The sequence below is a fragment of the Dasypus novemcinctus genome, chromosome 3 (genome assembly GCF_030445035.2).
Source record: "Dasypus novemcinctus isolate mDasNov1 chromosome 3, mDasNov1.1.hap2, whole genome shotgun sequence".
In the NCBI taxonomy this organism is placed as follows: Eukaryota; Metazoa; Chordata; class Mammalia; order Cingulata; family Dasypodidae; genus Dasypus; species Dasypus novemcinctus.
In genome coordinates this window covers 64,986,091-65,006,485 of record NC_080675.1, presented here as the reverse complement: position 1 = coordinate 65,006,485, position 20,395 = coordinate 64,986,091, and the positions used below count along the sequence as shown (strand labels likewise).

The 20,395-nt window shown below is 37.6% G+C and overlaps 1 pseudogene; it reads right to left on the bottom strand.

The window, feature by feature from the left end:
* Positions 1-18,933: 18,933 nt before the first annotated feature.
* LOC101411874 (nuclear distribution protein nudE homolog 1-like) lies at positions 18,934-20,038 on the bottom strand (annotated as a pseudogene).
* Between the last annotated feature and the right edge of the window lie 357 nt (positions 20,039-20,395).

Below are 20,395 nucleotides of genomic sequence, written 5' to 3'. Positions count from 1 at the left end.
TCAGTTCTTTGAGAAGACCCTAGACAATTAAAAAGGGGAGAGAGATTATACCTCGGAGAGAGGCCATTGTCATTGGGTATATAGGGTGTGGTTATGAATGAGTAGGTTTGGGCACCAACCATATAAAAGTTATAACCAATTTCAGAGTTCAGGAAATGAAATAAAGACATTTAGGAACATAGAATGTTTCTGAATTCATTTATATCTTTTCATATCCTTTAATTATATTTTATAGTTTTCTTCACGTAAGACTTATGCATATTCATAAAATTATTCCTTGGCACAATGAAGAAGAAATTCTAAAATTATATTTTCTAATTGGTTACTGTTGGCATATAGGGGAATTTTTAAATTTTTATATATTCATTTTGTGACCAGCTAAAATTGCTTATTAGATCTATTTTTCTTTTTTCATTGATTGTCTTGAGTTTATCAGGTAGTAAGATAGTCATTTAATCTGCTAGTAATAACTTTATTTGCCTCTTTCCAGGGCATTTTATTGGCAGGAATTTCCATTATAAAATAGAAATATGGTAGTGATAGCAAATTCCAAATTTTAATCAGATTGTTTTTAGAGGTTTGTAGTTCACAATGCCATTGACTTTTGGTTTCGAATATTCAAGTCCTAGTTTAATAAAAATTTAGTTTTTGTTTTGTTGTTGTTTCAGGTTGTTATTATTTACCCAGTTTTCCTCCTACCTAAATCCTCCCATCTCAATGGTGAATGAGTTTAATAAAATGCCTTTTGGCACAAATTACAATCTTTTTTTTATGACTTTAAACTTAGGTTTATTGTAATGACAATGACAACTACCAAGTAGGAAGAATTCAAAATGTACTGGACAACATGCTAAGTATTATATTATTTAATCATCACAATAAATCCAGGAAAATGATAATATATATTTGAATCTGAGAAAAGGTGAGATTTAGAGAGGTTATATTCAGTGGCAGACTCAGAGTTCTAAATCCAACTCTAAATAAATACAAGTCTTTGGTGGATTTTACCATAAATAACCAAACAATTTTGATTGATATTAATGCATGTATGGATATTTACTAGTAAGCTGAGATTTGTTGAGATATTATACAACAGAAAACTTTCTAAGCCACTTAAATTTATTAAAGCATTCAGTCTTTGAAATTACCATATGTGATAGAGTCTATCATAATTAGTACTGTATAGATGATGTGGTGGATTAAATAGTATACCCCAGTTAGAACATATTCTTGGGCTGGGTGTGACCCATTGTAAACAGGTCTCTTAAAGATGTTACTTCAGGTAAGATGTGGCCCAAATGAATTACATTGGACTTTAATCTGGATTACTACAGCCTCCTTTATGAGCAGAATGAAATTAAGACATAAAAAGAGAAAGCCACAGGAAGAAGCTGGAAGTCAGTGGAAGCCATAGGAAAAATACCAGCAGCTAGGCTCAGAATGCCATGGTCTTTAGAGGAAAGCATTGTCTTACTGATGCCTCAATTTGGGGCTTCTTATATCTCAAAACCATTGACCAATAAATTCCCAATGTTTAAGCCAATCCATCATACAGTATTTGTTTAGCAGCTGGAAAACCAAAACAGATGGGGAAACTGAGGCAGAGAAGGTTTATTATGTAGAAAAACTTTGTATATCTGGGGGAAAACACTTGTAATAATGTGTTATATCTCTAATCAAGACATAAAATTGATAAAATTTATTAATAAATTTATATAGCATTTTCTTGTGTTTATATTGTTACTTGAAATTGGGTTGAATCTTCTTTTTTGTGCCATAATCATCAAGTTAATTGCGAGGCTTCGAACTTTTATGCTCCAGAATATCATAGAAATTATTACACTAAAATACAAAAGAACTCATTTGCTCTTCATCTGGAACACCTTGTTTCAGGAGTGGAGTCCCTTTGCCTACATTTTGGCATCATAGAAAATAATTTCTCAACACTCATTGAAACATAGTTGTATTTTTAGTAGTATAGTCTTAAAATTTGCCAAATCACACCTCTAACTTTGTAGCTACATCACTTTTCCCATTCTCAAAACTGAATACTTTTCTTCTTTGTATGTGTATGAATGTATGTGTTTCGAAAGAATTTTCAAGTTTTATCTTTTTTGTTTCTTCAATCAACCAGCTTTCAAATTTGTCTATTACACTATTTCATGTTTTATAATTGCTTTGGTTTTGTTTTTCTCTCTAGTAATTCCTTTCTCTTAATTTCCTCAGGTGAATTTGGCATTGAAGTTATAGCTTCAGAGGTTGAATCATTATTTACCTTTATTCTTACCCGTTTACAGGTGAAAATATTTAGATTTACACCTCTTGTTCTGAGTGTAGAAATTGTTTCGCATTCTATTTCTGACATCTCATGTTGTTATTTCTATTAGTTTTAATCTAGGGTTTAATTATATTATAGTTTTGAATTCTTGGTTGACTGAAGAGTTGCCAAGGAAAATTAAAGAAAAAAACTTGCTTTTGATTATTTTCCATGTTTATTAAATCATGAGACAATGTAGATTAAAAAAATTCTGCTTTGTGACCTTATTGAAAATGTCCTATGTGGACTTATAGAAGCTTTTTTCCTAGATAAACATTTCATGGATTCTAAAAATACTGTGTAATCTCAAATTGGAGCATACAAAGATATTATGTCCTAATAGCATTTTGATGCCTGCTACACCAATATGTATTTTGTCCCTCATTATTGCAGAAGAGAAGTCTGAGGCCAGCTTGATGTATTTACTTTTTCTCCCCAAGCTCGTTCAGTGATTTCACTTCATCTTCATGATTCACATGTTTTATCAGGATATATTAAGATAAGGACTTTTCTCAGAATTATATCTTGACAATAATAAACCTTTTCTCAATTCAGGAAAGTTTTCTCTTAAATTTGTCCGCTTTGTTTCTGTTTCTGGTCAATTCGGAACAACTATTATCTGTATCTTGGAATTCTTTTCTCTGATATATATAAATCATACTTCTATCTATCTATCCATCTATCTATCTATCCATCCATCTAAAATCTATTCATTTATCTCATTACCTATACTTTGTCATTTTCCTCTGTGTTCTAGGAAAGTTTCCCATGCTTCTAGGGTATATCACTGCTTTAATTTCCCATATTTCCACAGCAGTGGATGTCAACTCCAAGGTCAGGTAAATAGTTAACTTCACACTTGTAGAATAATGTTCTTTGCAACCATTTGATAACTCATCTGTTGTTTTTCACTTCATCCTGCTTTCTTATGTCCTCCCCTGACACTCAGGAGGTAATTCATCTTGGATTTTTTTAACTGTATTAAATTATTAATTGTAAGTTTTCTTCCTGGTCCTGTAATTATCATGAAAGATATGTTTTTCTTATCATCATTCCTTTTCTTATTAGCTGCAGTTTTTCTATTTTTTTCAATAATCCAATGGTGATTTTCAATAGAGAGATTAGATCATTTCAGATTTAATTTTTGTTAGCAGAGAGAATAAATGGATTATTTTAGGTCTGTTCTTTCTCTTTTGAGATTATCATATTAACTTCTGAGAGCCAAAGTAGAGAGTGGTTTGGAGTGCCTTTAACATTTTGAGGCTAGATGGACCCCAGAAAATCATGTTTTTTGTCCATTCCTGTGGGCGTGAACCTATGGTGAATGGGACCAATGGTCCAGGCCACTTGAGTTAAAGACCTTTTTGATTAGATTAATTCAGTAAGGGATGGCACAGTGTGGATCTTAGCCCTCTTACTGGAGTCCTTTATAAGTGGCATGAATTCAAAGAAAGAGAAAGCCACAGGAGCTGAGAGAAAGCCACAGAAACCAGAAACTGAAAGCAACAAACCCCAGGGAGAAGAGAGAGGCTAGCAGATATTCTCATGTGCCTTGCCACAGGACAGAGGAGTCCAGGATCATTGACAGCCAGTCTTCGCAGAGAAAGCATCGCCGGATGTTATCTTGAACTGTACACTCTCACAGCCTAAAAACTGTAGGCTTGCAAATGAATACATCCTGATTGTAAAAGCCAACCCATTTCTGGTATATTTCATTTGGGAAGCTTAGCAAACTAAAACAGTACCCTTAGCAAAGAGTAGGCTGTGGAATTTGCTAATTACTTCACGCCAATTTTCTACTACTTACATAACTTGAGTTTTTTTGTTCTAAACAAATGAAGTAGTTTTTTAAAAAAATATATAATTCCCAGAATACTGCAACAGGATTCTTTAAATCTGTCACCTCTTCATTGTTCACTTGTAAGAGTTACGCTTTCCACAAATTATGTGTTACTTCCTCTACAAACAGCACCTGAGAGGTGCAGAGGAAGGACTGCTAAGTGTTTGGTTGGTATTCTCTGAGTTGGGAAATGTATAGCATCTCTCTTATTTTATTTTAAGCTATGTCTTGATGTTAGTTAAGGGCTTTTTAAGTAAAATAAAATGGCCACCTGCTTTGGTCATTGCCAAGAAGGACCCCTTTCTGAGACTCCTTTTCCAGAAGACAAAAACAATTTATTTGCAGGGGCTTTCTGAGAAAATAGAACACACCATTCAGAACTGCAGATAAGCAATACCTGCTGATAAACCCATTTCTGTCCAAGAGAGATAGCTTGTCAGATTGGACAAGCACACCAGGCTAGTCAATGTATATCTGCTCCTGACTTTGTAAGATCCCTACTATGTAAAATGGAAACAAGTTAATCAGAATATTTCTTTGCTTCCTTCTGCATTTATCCTATATGAGCTTACCCTATCCACTCCCTCAGTGGATTTCCCTCTACTTTCTGAATGGGATGCTACCAGATTCATGTATTGCTTAAAACAGCTCTGAGATCCTAAATTGCTTGAAAAGTTTTTGTTTAACAGGCTAAAGCTAGAGATGAATTCTTTCTTTCTTTCTTTTTTTCATTCTTGAAAGTAACACCTATTTTTTTTAGTCAGGGGAGAAAAGAGATTATTAAAAAACAAGAAAAGAAAAACAGTGCAAAATCTGAGACGTACATTGCGGGCATGCTGCAGGAAGAGTCACACCATGGGGCCCTGGGTTTAGGCCTTTTAAAAACCTTTACTCATCCCCCTTCACAATGTTGGGGAGGGACCCCAGCTGTATGCTCTTCTGATTGGTTGCCTTATAAGCTCTCAGGGGACCAACGGGAGGTCTGCTGTTTGGAGGTATCTGGCGCATGTCTTGAACCCAGAAAGAGTTTCAAATGGGCTTTCATGGTCAGGGGATCCTGGGATCTTTCCAGCTTTGTTCTTTAGTAGGTACCTTCCCCTCAGGAAGTTTCTAGGTGGAGTCTCATGGCCATATATTCTGCCAGATATGAATAAAATCTATTTATATTTTAAATGTGTCCATTCCTCCCAGAATCTAGCTCAAAGTTAAGTGTCTGTTTTACCTACTTAGTAGTTTTTATCCTTTTCTGCATTTTTAGGTAGAGGTGGGGGGAGGGTATATTAGTGATCTATTAGTCAAGTATCATGCTGGTGAATTTTCTAGACTTGTTTTAGTCTAAATGAATCTCTCTACTTCTATTCTTGTAGGCAACTCAGAATGAGAGGTGTCATTCTTCATATTGTTACTTAGTAGCCATTACGATTTTGCCTTGGTTTGTAGTCTTTAGATTATTTTACATTTCATTAAACTATCCTTATTGTTTGCAAGGGGCCTACAAATAGGCTAATGGAATCACAAAGTCTTCTTATAATACAAACCTCATTCTATAGCAACAAAAATGAAACTGAAATGGCCTCAGCATATGTGTTAACAGCCTTGAAAGTGGAGAATTCTTATCTCAAAATCTGAAAGAAAAGTCTTAGTACCCCAAAAGCATACAAAACCCCTGCACCCAATATTTTATGTGTCTTCCTATTTCCTTCATTATCAACTTCCTAAGAAAGAAAAGGAAGCAAGCCTATAAAGTATGAATTAAGTTGTTAGATGGATAGAAGTATTAATTCATTTCAAACATTTGTGAAATATATTTGGAAAAGTGTAGCATTCCTATAAGGGCTCTAGTTTTACCCTCATGGCTCACCCTGCAGATCACCTGCAGTTTCAATGAAGAATTCCCATATAAGTCAATGGGTTACTACCTCAAGTCCATCAGTGTGGGGACTTTCTCTAACTGGAGAAGTATGTTAGACCAGCTCCAGGAGCAGGCAGGAGATGTGGGGATGATAATGCCCCATAAGGGTGATTTGTTGGTAGATAAATGACTCCGTTTTCTTACTCCTTGGTGTGAAAATCTCTCAGGGAGTCATCAGGAAGTCTGAGCTCCAGTTGCCCATAGTCAGTCTACTCATTAATATACGCTTTATTGTGTTTCCTCTTTTGCAGGATTGCCTTCTCTAACAGTGCTTCCTGGGATCAGGTTCTGCTTTTGGGGGAAACCCACACCTAAGAGAGAAGGAAATGTCCAGATGTAGACTAAGATTCACCTTCAAGCTTTGTATTTGCTACATGACATCTAATGCATATGTGAGGGAGAAATCAATCAATCAATACATTTGGGTGCAAGTAATAATTCCTTAGAAATTGATTTTGTCCAATTAACGGATCCATCAAAATTTTATACCAAGCTCTTTGTTTTACACAATTATAATAGTGCTGATTTTCCTTATAGAAGTTTCCTGTCAGGAAGTCAATAGTCCCTGATCCAGCTACCTAAATAGCATCATTTGACTCTTTTAAAAAACCTTTTAATTTGAAAATTTTAACACATTTCAAAATTCTAAAAGTGGAGTATAAAAGCCCACATATCCTGTCATTAAATTTGGAAAAATCATCAACGTTCACTGTTTGATATGATAAGTGTATAGCAAAGTGAATTTTCTAAAACTGAACAAACTCATGTGAACAGGACTCAGATAAAACAAAGTATTGCTAGTACCCTAGAATTGCCTCCTTCAACTACTTTCCAATTACTACTCACACCAACAAAGATAAATGCTATTCTAAAGTCTAAATTGGAGGAGTTTTTAAAAGCAAATACTAGAAATCTTGTCACTTCACCCCTATCTCTACGCCCCCTTTCTGGCAAAACCTGAAACTTCCAGGAACATGGCAGATTAAAGAGACACAAGACTCATTTCTTTCCCAGAAAAAAAAAGCTAGATGACAGGCAGAAATGTCTTGGAAAAAATGTTCTAGGGCTTAGGACATGAGGGAAGGCTTGATACTACCCAGAAGACATTGGGGCATAGGAAAAGAATCTAGATGGAAAGGTTGTAGCTACAGCTGCCTGTGTCCTTCCCTCCATGCTCTGAGTAGAAAGCTTTGAAATCTCCAGCCTCTGGCTGGTGGATGCAAATAGAGGAGGCCACAGGAATCCACTTCTCCAGGAAAGAGGACAGAGAGGGACGCAGTCTGACGCTAATTCAGCTTTTGACCAACAAATTTAGTCTGCTGTGTCCCACTAGCCCTTTCAGGCCAGACGGGACCACACCACTGTTTTCCTTGGGAGCTGGCATGGGCCTAAAGGGAGCCAGTCCCCTTAATTACCCTCCCTACTGACTGCAACTGGTTGTTGAGGACACAGAGGGGACTGGAATTATTTCTTACCTGTGAGAAAGGAGGGGACTGTCAGGAAAGGTTGGAGAAGAGCTTCTAAGAAAGTTTGAATTGTGAGGTTCTGAATAACCTCCTGAAGGATTCTCTGTCACATTGTTGCTGTCAGTGTTGCAGGGAATACACTCTGAGCAAGGTTTTAAATGAGGGTTTCTGAAGGGCTCCATCTGAAGGCAGACTAAGAAAGTACAGGTGAGGAAATTAGAAGTAAATAAGTAAGAAACAACCAGCAAAATGATGGCAGAATAAGGGACTCCTAGAGTCAGCTCTTACTACAGGGCAGTTAGTAATCACCCAGAGCTATCTAAACCATCTGTTTGGGGGCTCCCGGAGAGCATAAGAGCATCCTGTAACTTCCTTGAAAGAATAGAAGGAGGAGACTGCTCATCTGCAGAAAAGATTCATAAGTAGAGAAAAAATGGAGGTTGGGCCCATTCTCCACTGGTGACAGGCAAAAGTATAATCCTAAGAACTAAAGCTTGAATATGTCCAAGTTAGAAAGAGGCCAGTAGCAACCATCTTAACTCCATGCCTGGCATGAGTGGAAGTGGGGCACAATGAAAATCACAGTGCCGGTTGGAACCAGCTTCTATTCATCTAGATGAGATTGCAGCTCTAGCACAAGCCCCAGCCCTGCCTCAAGCAGGGAGGAAGCTGGAGGGACCTGCACCAGCCTCTCTGAGAAAGCACAAGCCACATTGCAGAGGTTGGTGATCATGCTACTTTGGCAGTGCAAGCCGCCCCAGGAGCTATTCTGTGACTGAAATTGGAAGCTTCATTTCATAAAAACAGGAGAGGAAGAGATGGTTGGTCACCGATTTTAGCCACTGATTAGTAAATTCCACTGACTAAAGTATAACCATAAGAACAGCTAAAGTTTAAACATTCCAAGTCAGAAAGAGACCTGTAGCCACCATTTTGATTCCATCCCCAGTATGAGGGGAAGTGGGACTGACTGAAAATCACAGTGATGGAAGAGACCAGCTACTTTCACCCAGATCAGCCTGCAGCCCTAGCCTAAGATTGAACCCCACCTCTAGCAAGGAGGAAGATGATAGGCTCTGCACCAGCATTTCCACTAACTACAGGTACATTTGGCAGGCACAGACTGAGTATATGAAAGTCTGCTGGAGCACCTGCAGTCATCTTGGACCTGCATGACACAGATTGCTGTGAACACCTGCAGCTACATCCTCATCCCAGGCAAGGGAGAAAGGGGGGTGACACTTCATCAGTCACTCTGGACAACTACAGTCTAGGCCTGCATGATTAGGATTATTACATACAGCTGTGATTCTGTTCCTACCCCTGGCAAAGGAGAAAGTTTGGAAAAACCATCGGTTCCTGGAGCAATGCAGGCAGGTTGGGTCTCCACAGTTTACAGCACCAACTATATCCATGGCTTCTACTACACAACCTCCAAGGGAAAAAGAGGAAGAAAATCCTAAACTAAAGAGAGAATCTGCAGGCAGAATTCTCTGGTAAGGCAGATGCCAAGACACCAATAAAAATTACAAATGACACCAAGAAGCAGGAAGATATGGCTCAGTTAAAGGAGCAAAATAAGCCTCCAGATGACATAAAGGAGTTGAGGCAACTAATAATAGGTGTTCAAAGAAATCTTCTTAATAAATTCAATGAGATGGCTAAAGAGACTAATCTTATTAAGATGACATTAGATGAGCACAAAGAAGAATGTGAAAGCATACCTAGAAAAATAGCAAATCTTACAGGAATGAAATAAAAAATACACTGTAATCATAAAATAGCAGATTTGAGGAGGCAAAAGAAAGGACTGGTGAGCCTGAAGAAATGGCCTCTGGAAGCAAACATACAAAAGAACAGATGAAGAAAAGAATGGAAAAAATTGAAAAAGGTCTTGCATAACTAAATGACAGCCAGAGACATCCAAACATATGTGTCATGGATATCCTAGAAGAAGAAGGGAAGGGAAAAGGAGCAGAAGAGATATTTGAAGAAATAATGGTAGACAATTTCCCACCCCCACTTAAGGACATAAATACCCATGTCCAAGAAGCACAATATACTCCCATCTGAATAAATCCAAATAGATGGACTCCAAGACACATACTCATCAGAATGTCAAATGCCTAAGACTGAGAGAATTCTGAGGGCAGCAAGAAAAAAGCAACACATAACATATAAGGGATACCCAATAAGATTAAGTGCCAATTTCTCATCAGAAACCATGGAGGCAAGAAAACAGTGATATGATATACTTAAAATACTACAAGAGAAAAACTTCCAGCCAAGAATTTTATATCCAGCAAGACTGTCTTTGAAAAATGAGGGTGAGTTTAGAATATTCACAGATAAACACAAACTGAGAGAGTTTGTAACCAAGAGACCAGTTTTGCAGGAAATACTAAATGGTGTGCTACAGCCTGAAAGAAAAGACAGGAGAGAGTGGCCTGGAAGGGAGTCTAGAAATCAAGATTATATCAATAAAAGTAACTAAAAATGTCAAAAGAGTGATGAAAATTTAAAAATGACAGCTTAACCCCAAATATTTTAGAATACATTTAATCAACAATGTAAAGCACTTGTATTCAGAAAACTACAACTCATTATTTAAAGAAACAAGACTCAAATAGTTGGAGGAACATTCCATGCTCATGAATTAAAAGACTAAATATAATTAAGATGTCAATTCTATTCAAATTGATATATAGATTTAATGCAATCCATATAAAAAATCCTCAGCATTTAAAAAATAAATATAAAGCATGATTATCTAATTTATTTGGAAGGGTTAGGGATACAGAATGGCCAGAAACATCTTGAAAAGGAAAAGCAAAGTTAGAGGACTCTCTTTTCTGGACTTTAAATCACGTTACCTAGCTATAGCAGTAAAAACAGCATGGTATTGGCATAAAGACAGACACATAGATAAATGGAATCAAATTGGTGGTTCAGAAAAAGACCCTCACATCTATGGTCGAGTGATTTTTGACAAGTCTGTCCAACCCACCCTGCTCAGACAGAACAGTCCATCCACAAATGGTGCTGAAAGAACTGCATACCTATACCCAAAAGAGGGAAAGAGGACTCCTATCTCACACCTTATTCAAAAATTAACTGAAAATGGATCAAAAACCTAAATATAAAAGCAAGAACAATAAAGCTGCTAGAAGAAAATGTTGGAAAATACCTTCAAGATCTGGTGGTACATGGTGGATTCTTAAAGGAGATAGGAGGACTGAGATGGGCTTCTGATGATTAATGTATATAGAAGTTTTAATTAGCTTTACTGTAAAAGTGTGGAAATGTACAAGGTTGATGGTAACACAGTATAATGAGTAACAACTGGTTTATAAATGAGAATGTAACTGAAAATCATATTGTAGGGATGTAAATGTCAATTAACAGAAAGCTAGAGAATAACCTAAGGACTGAATAGTGCAGTAAACTCAGAGGTGGATGAGAATTGTGGTTGATGGTACAGATACAAGAGTGTCCTTTGTGAGCTAGAGCAGGGTGGTGGGAATGTAGAGAAGCATGGGAAAAATACAACTGGAGTGACCTATGGACTATGGTTAGCACTAAAAATGTAATATTCATGCATCTAAGCCAAAGATGTACTGTGTTGATAATGAAGGAGTATGGAAAAAGCATGTCAAATGTACTTTATGGACCTGGTAATTATCAGATAATATTATCTCAAAATCTGTAACAAATGATCCACAATGGCGTGTTGTGTTGATAGAAGGATGTTGTTTGGGAATTCTGCACATGTGCATGATTGTTTTGTAAGTTTATAATTTCTGTCATAAAAATATATTTAAAAAACTATAATAGAGTGGCTTGGGGGAAAATACACCAAATGTAAGAATTATAATTAGTAGTAAAATTTTGACAATATTCTTTCATAATTTGTAACAAATGTCTCACAACAGTGGAAGTGTTAGTGGTGGGTTGATGTATGGGACCCTGTAAAATGTTTTGCATGTTGGCTTTGTGAGTTCGCAATATTACTCTACAGTTTCTGTTTATGTATGAATGATATTCTTCAATAAATTTTTACAAAATTATATAGAGAAAAAAATAAATAATTGAGTCTTTTTCTTGCTTTTCCAGCCTCCTTCCCCAGTGCCCTTGGAAACAGGTCTGCAGCTCATTACTGGGCCCACAGCCCAGATACAGGTACAGTCCTAAAGACCTAGAAAAGCTTGAGCCAAGAATCAAAGAATGTCAGTGGCACATGGCCTCCTACCACTAAATCCCTACTCAAGAAAGAGAGATTGAGCATCAGAGCAAACTCACCATAATCATCAGATGACTAGACATCAGCAAAAAATTAGAAGCCATATGAAGAAAATGGAAGAAATGGTCCAAGCAAAGGAATATATAAAGCCCCAGATCAGACAAAGGATTTGAGACAACTAATCAACAAAGTTCATACAAATCTCCAAAATCAAATCAATGAGCTGAATGACCATATGGCTAAGAGATAAAAGCCATCAAAAAGACACTGGGTGACCACAAAGAAGAATTTAAAAACCTGTATAAAAAAATAACAGAACTTATGGGGACGAAAGACACAATAGGTGAGATAAAAAACATATTAGAAGCACATAACAGCAGACTTGAAGTGACAGAAGAAAGAATAAGTGATGCAGAAGATAGAACAGCTGAAATTAAAGGGAGAGAGGAACAGAGAGGGAAAAGAATGGGAAAAATTGAGCAGAGGCTCAGGGAGTTGAACAATAACATGAAGCACAATTTCTTTTCAACAAATGGTGCTGGGAAAACTGGATATCCATAACTAAAAGAATGAAAAACAACCCCTATTTCACTCCCTATACAAGAATCAACTCAAAATGGATCAAAGATCTAAATATAAATAAATACCAGGACTATAAAACTACTAGAAGAAAATGTAGGGAAGCATCTTCAAGATCTTGTGGTAGGTAATGTTTTTTTGCATTTTACATGCAAATCACAAACAACAAAAGAAAAAAATAAATGGGACCTCCTCAAAATTAAACACTTTTGCACCTCAAAGGACTTGGCAAAAGGGATGAAAAGGCAGCCAATTCACATATCTGGCAATGGATTGGGAGGAAATATTTGGAAATCACATAACTGATAAGGGTTTAATATCCATAATATATAAAGAATTTCTACAACTCAATAAAAAGGCAAATGACCTGATTAAAAATGGGCAAAAAACTTGAATAGACATTTGTCCAAAGAAGAAATACAAGTGGGGGAAAAAAAAAAAACCACATGAAAAAATGTTCAACATCACTAGCAATTAGGGAAATGAAAATCAAAGTTACATGAGATATCGTTGCAGACCTATTAAAATAGCTACTATTAAAAAGAGGAAGCTTCAAGTGTTGGAGAGGATGTGAAAAGGGAGGAACACATTCACTGTTGGTGGAATGTCGTACGACACAGCCACTATGGAGGACCGTTTGGCAGTTCCAAATGAAGTTGAATATAGATTTGCCACCTAACCTGGCAATACCACTACTAGATATATACCCAGAAGAACTGAGAGCAGTGACACATAAAGATATCTGCACACCTATGTTCATAGCAGCTTTGTTCACAATTGCCAGAAGATGGAAACAATCCAGGTGTCCATCAGCAGATGAATGGATGAACAAATTGTACATACCTGAGATGGATTATTATACAACTGTGAGAAGAAATGAAGTTGTGAAACATATGACAACATGGATGAACCTGGAGGACATTATGATGAGTGAAGCAAGCCAGACACAGAAGGACAAATACTGTATGACTGAGCTATTATGAACTAAATATATTGTGTAATTTCACGGAATTAATGACTAGAATATACATCACCAGGAAAGAGAATGATGCTAGAGAATGGAAAGTTGAAGGTTAATCTGTGTAGAATTGATAAAAAGTCGTTTGTTAATCCTTGGAATTGACTAGAAAAGGTGAAAGCACATCATAGTGTTTGTAACTAAGAGTGCTATTACAGAAGCTGAGAGGAAGACACTTTAGCTAGAATCTGAAAGCAAGAAGGGAGAGAAGAGTGGATGCCACTGTGTGCCTGATTTTGGGGTTACTTGAATGTATTATTAACTAAAGATAATAATATATGAACAGTGAGAATATATAGCTGTATTTCACTATTTGTATATCAATTGTAACAAAGGTACCATCTGCATATAAAAAGGTTTTAATATGGGAAGGAGGAAAAGGTGGAGAATGTTGTGTATATGGTGTCCCCTGTTTTCTGTGACTTTACAGTGACCTAAAACTTCTTTGAAAACAAAATGAAAAAAAGTAAGACACTGGGGAATAAATGGAAGAAAATGTCACTCTAGGTATAGGACAACAGATATAACAGTGATGAAAGGCAAAATGTCAAAAAATTTAAATACTTTTCACTATTTTTAAATATCCCAATCTTATTTTTATATTTTAAAAAATTTCTATGTATTTTATTTCATATATTTAAACCTATCATTATTATTTCATTTTCCTATGAATTGTATTTGGCTATTTTATTGGCTTCATTTCTGAAGAAGCTGTGGATTACAGAAGGGTTACAACTGGGGCAGGGAAGGATCATTGGTGTGGGGTGTCAGTGATAGGGGATATATAAGTGCATTACCTTCCCCCCAGCATGGGTCATGAGATGAGCCTCCCTGGTACTAAAGGATTACTACCAAGTACCAACTAGCAATGGAACTGGAAAAAGACCTCAAATAAATGGGGGGAAAGTTAAAGACAAATGAATTTATATGGCTAAGAGACTTCAACTTGAGTCAGAAGGTCATCTCAGAGAGAATGTTTATGCACATCTCAGCAGGATTTCATAGACTGCCAAATTGAATAATACCCCAAATAGTGGGGTTTCTGAGGGCTCTGTAGACATCAAGGTCCTATGGTCATGGCAGATAGTGCCAGAGTTTGGTGCTTCGCCAGTGGTCCCTTCTTTGGAGTTTGTACTCCAGAGAGCAACAGAGCTGGACTCAATTAGGCTTCCCTACACATGGCTCATCTGTCCCTTCTGTTTGAACCTCTAGTTGGTGCTGGAGTTTGTAGGTGTATGTTCAAGAGTCTGGAATCTTTGGGATGTCCATGTGCCAGCTGGGCCTGGAGCCTCGGTGGAGTTGCGACACCTAATCTCCAGTTCATTGGACTCATCTAGGACACTAACAAGGAGGTGAGGATGGACAACCACCACACCAAAGATATGAGAGTGCCTAGAACCACAAGCAGGAGAGTCTCATCCATTGGCTATATGGGATCAAAGTCCCCTCTCAATTAGAGGTGGAGTGGACATCACCATCCCAGAATCCTCAGGACTGGGGAATGAACTATGCACTAGAGTGGATTAGCTGATATTCTAATACAGACTTATTGTGATTCTAGCAATAGAAGAAATTACAACATTGATGTGGAGGCAGTGGCCACTGGAGGCTCTGGAAGTAGGGAGGGGGGAAAGCAGGTGTAATACAGGGGCTTTTTCAGGACTTGGGAATCATCCTGAATGACATTGCAATGGCAGATATAGGTCATTTTATATCTTCCCAGAACATGCAGAATTGTGTGGGAGAGAGTGTAAACTACAATGTGACCTATGGTCCATGCTCAGTGAAGGCAGTGGACACTGGAGGTTCTAAGAGCAGGGAGAGGGAAAAACAGGTGTAATATGGGGACATTTTCAGGACTTGGAAATTGTCCTGAATGACATTACAATGACAGATGCAGGATATTACATAACTTGCCATAACCTACAAAATTGTGTAGGAGACAGTGTAAACCACAATGTAAAGTATAATCCATGCTTAGCGGCTATGCTCCAAAATGTTTTCATCAATTGTAACAAATGTACCAAATGTACCAAACTAAGGATGGAAGTTGTTAATGTGGGAAAATGTGAGACCAGGGATTATGGGAATTCCCTATATTTTTATGTAACATTTATGTAATCTAAATATCTTTAAATATATATATATTTTTTAAAAATAAAGTTGGAAATGAAGGAAAAAAAAATAACATAGCTGAGAATTTAAAAATTGATGAATGATATAAAGTCACAAATTTAAGAAACAAATGAAGAAAATTTATCTACACCTAATAAGGTAAAAATAGTAAAAAAAAAAAAAATTAAGTAGAAAATAAGAAAAGCTACCAGGGAAAACAAATGGATTGCCTACAAAGTAGTTAAAATAGGATTAAGTCTGGTTCCTTAGCCAGAAAAATAAAATGAAAGCCAGAAGACAGTGGAATAATGTCTTCCAAGTATAAAAAACCCTAAGGATTCTATTCCCATAAAAAAATATTTTTCAAAAATGAAAGTGAAGAACTCTTGATAATATAAAAAGATGCAAAATAAAACTACAATAAATTGCCATCCTCATTTATCTGAGTGTCGAAAATCAAAAAGTTTGAAAATATATTAACAAGACTTGTGGAACAGACAATCTCATATATTTGAAGATGATTTGACATCTATGGAAAGAAATTTGGCCATTTGGCAAAATAACAATGTATTTCCCTTTTAACCCAACTAGACTTCTTCTTGGAATCTATCCCAAATATACACTGGAAAATATATATAAAAGGACATAGGTACAAAGAAACTTACTATAGTACTATTTGTAGTAACAAAACAATAGAAAATAATTATTAATAGGGACTGATTGGAAAAATTATAGTATATCTTTAAAATGGGTTACAGTGCAAGTGTAAGAAATAGGTATGACCACTCAGGACTATTCTTCAGCATATATTATTAAGTGAAAAAAGCAAGGTACATAAAAATGCTATAGTGTGCATTTATTTATAAAATGTTTTAGTTAAAAAATGGAAAAGATAAACCTACAATTTTTTTCAAATATATATATATTGTCTTTTTAAATATACTTTTTATATTTTTAAAATGATACTTAGATTACATAAATGTTACATAAAAAATGTAGGGATTCCCATTTGCGCCACTCCCTACTCCTCCCACACTTTCCCACATTAATAACGTCCTTCATTAGTGTGATACATATGTTACAATTGGTGAACACATATTGGAGCATTGCCACCAAGAGTGGATTATAGTTTACATCGTAGATTAAACTCTCTCCCACACAATTTTGTAAGTTATAACAAGAACATTAATGGCCTCTATCTGTCATTGCAATGTCATTCAGGACATTTCAAATATCCTAAAAATGTCCCCATATTACACCTATTTTTCCTTTTCTCTCCCCTCAGAATCTCTAGTGGCCACTGCCTCAACATCAATGATAAAATGTTCTTCCATTGCTAGAATAACAGTAAATCTATAGTAAAATAACAGTAAGTGTACTGTAGCCCATTATTCATGCCCCAATCCCAAGGATTCTGGGATGGTGATGCCCACTCCACCTCTAACTGAGAGGAAGCTTAGATCCCATGGGGCAGATTGATGGGACTATCTTGCTTGCAGTTGTAGTCTTTCTCTATTCCTTGGGATGGTCGTTGACTACCACAGCTAATATTGCCTCAAATAGCAGGGCTCCTGAGGGCAATGGAGACACCCAGACACTATAGGCAATGTTGACAGCTCAGGAGTTTGGCGCCATACCAGTGGGGCCTATTTTGGAATTTGTGCTCCCCAGTATGACAAAGTTGGACTCAGCTGTGGTTTCCCTACACATGGCTCTTCTACCCCTTCTATTTGAACCTATAGTTAGTACTAGAGTTGATAAGTTTATGTACAAGAGACTTAAATCTTCAGGCTTTCCATGTGCCAGTTGTGCCATGAATCTCAATAGAGTAGCAACACCTACTCTCCAGCTCATTGGACTCACCCAGGACAACTAACAAGGAAATGATGATATATACATGTATTTTTTTAAAGATTTATTTTATTTATTTATCCCCATCCCCATTGCATCATCTTGTTATGTTAGCTCACCACGCCAGCCCATTGCATCAGCTCACTGCCTTGTTTGTCTTGTTTAGGAGTTACCTGGAACCAAACCTGGGACTTCCCATATGGTAGGCAAGCACCCAACTTATTGAGCCACATCTTCTTCCCACCACTGATATTTTGAAAAATGATTTCCTATAAGAGGACAGAAAAAAATAGGACAGATGGGATGTGAAAGAGGCTGGTTTCTTTGAATAAAATTAACAGGAAGATTTCACTTTAGATCCATGTAATTATAATACATAATTTAAAAATAAAATTCATTGTTTTGAGCACTGATGTCTCTTGATTTTGTTGTTCTTTTAAAAAAATAAAAGTATATCTTTCACTGATATAGGTTAAGGATGTTTCTTAGGGTGACAAAAGTAGGACTGCAATTTTTCTGAATGTCAATAGCACTTAAAAAGTTAGACTTTTAACTCAAGGGTATTTTTGCTTTCTTTTGGAAAATAACTTAGTAACAAAAGGAAGGTCAGTAAGCTGTGCACCTGCTCCTGAAATTAGTGTATTCTCTTTAGATGGGCCTGGAAGTGAGAGACAGCAGTTCGTAACAAGCAGTGATGAGGATACAACACACTGTCATGAGTTGGAAATCCTGGGTTTATTTCCTTGTTTGGAAAGGAAGCTTCCAACAACAGTCCTCATGTTGAAATCCTCTCTGAAGGTCACCCCAATTCATTCATTGTGGCTTTGAATGAAGTACTCTTCTTAGGGGCTGTGTGACTGAGCTCCTCTGCCCCAACAACCCTCAGGGTCCTCAAGATCAGACCTTTCCCAACCAGGAAAGGTAATAGTCAGAGTTTACTTAGACAAGATACAGATTTTGACAGGTCCTGGTCAACACAAAATTGATGCTGAAACTCAACCACACCTTCAGATGCCTCAGTGGGGGACAAGTTAAGAGGTACACTAGCACAGTTTAAGGAAAAGGCATTGGCTTGCTTTACTGTTCACACCTAGACATGATTTAAGTATGCCAGTGGTCAGTGGGCCATAAAGCATTGGAGATTTTGTTCTGGAAGACGGCTCCCGCTGACTGGGGCTGGGGTTAAGGGTGTTAAAAGGGCAGCCATGAACCTCAGCCATGGGCTCATACTCCCAGGTTGAAAGAGCCCCTGGATTTTTAAAACACCTCTCAAGACCAATTGGGATTCTTGGTGTAGCTCAAATCTGGCCTCATCGCTGACCCTAAGAGCTCTTCCCAGAGGGTCCACCTGTCCCTGTCTCTTTGCAACACACAATAACAGTGAAGCTTGGGGATTGTCAGACATTTCATGGGACACACTGGTGGCATCCTCAAGTCATCTGCTTGCAACACAAAGCACAAAGCTAAATTAATGATGGTGACAGCTTGCTGTCATTTGTCTTCAACCAAATTAAAAAAAAAGAGATAGTTTAAAAAGAATAAGAAAGGTAACAACTCCTGAACAAACACCAAGGGTTTCAGCTTCCATGGTTTTCCTAAAGGAACATCCTGACTATACCCTGGGCTGATGGCAGTAATGGTGAGTACATATTTGAAGGAAATTTCCCAAATTTCAGGCGTTTTCCCAACCCTTTTTCACTCAAAGTCACGCTGGTGCTGCCTGGCCCTCTGTCTCCATCTCTGTTCTTGCTCCTCCATCCTGGGACTGAGACACTTGCTCGGTTTGGGGACTGATTGTACCCGACACGTGCTGGCAGGATGCGAGTTTGGACTCCAGTGCCCCTGCTTTCCGCAGCAGGTCTCCCTCGATGTTGAGGGCAGATATTCGGGCTGTGGGTGTGAGGGGGCTCCCACCGGAACAATCAATCCAGACCACGTCCCTGGTGTGACGGCTGTGTCTGTCCTTTCTGCTTCCACCGAGCTGAGCTTGGGGGACCTGGGTTTCTTCTGCTGTTGCACGGCCAATTCCTGACGCAAATCTCTGACCTCGTCCTCTGAACGGATTCCAGGAGATTCTCCTTCTCATCAAGTTCACTTTCCAGTAAGGCATTTCTTTCAATGGCTTGATTCAAGCGCTGCTCAGTCTTCAAGAGACATGACTGTGGCCCGTTTTCCTCTTTCCAGGTCATCATTTGCTTGTTCCAGCTCTCAGACATACTTCTGCAACTGATCTTTAATTGCCTTAGTCGGTGCGAAGTCATCCTCTAAAGCTGAGATCTGCTGGTAGCCCTCGGAATGCTGTATTTCGAATTTCTTTATGGTTTCTAGTTCCGTGCGAAGGTGGTTATTTTCAGACAGGAGGTCTCTTTTCCTGGTTTCAAATATTTGTTGCAACTGTGTCTCCAATTCAGTTTTATATTCTTGGTTTCCCTCCTGGAATTCTTGGAGTTCCTCTTGGATATTCGCTGCCTTCTGCCTGTAGGTCATAGCCAGATCTTTCCAATAGTTAGATTCTTCCTTCTTGGAGTTGAAAGCCTTCTTTCCTGAGTCCTCCACTGAGAAAACAGGGCAGGAGATCTCTTCTTGTGGCCTGGTGTCCAGCTCCAGAGGCAAGGGCGAGAACGAGGCACGGGTGGCAGCGGTTGCAGGGAAGGGCGACGTGCCCTGGTCCTCTGGCCCAGACCCGGCGCCAAAATTCATTTTTTAAAAGTCTGTAAATTCTTGAAAGAAAAATGAATAGATAGTGGCTTAATTTTGAACAGAGAGGTGCTCTTCCAAGTGATATTTCAAAACCCAGTAATTTGTACAACCCTAATGGGATATATAAATTAATGGCTCTGAGATATAGATGAAAGAACCGCCTCATTCTTTAAAGTCAAAAGATTCGTTCATCATCAGGATATTTGGGTAGTCACTTTTGGGCAGTTATGAATAATGTTTTACAAACATCCATGTACAAGTATTTGTGAGAATGGATGCTTTTATTTCTCTAGGGCAGATATCTAGGAATAAAAATGATGGGTGGCTCTATGTTACTGTTTGGAGAAAAGCAAACAG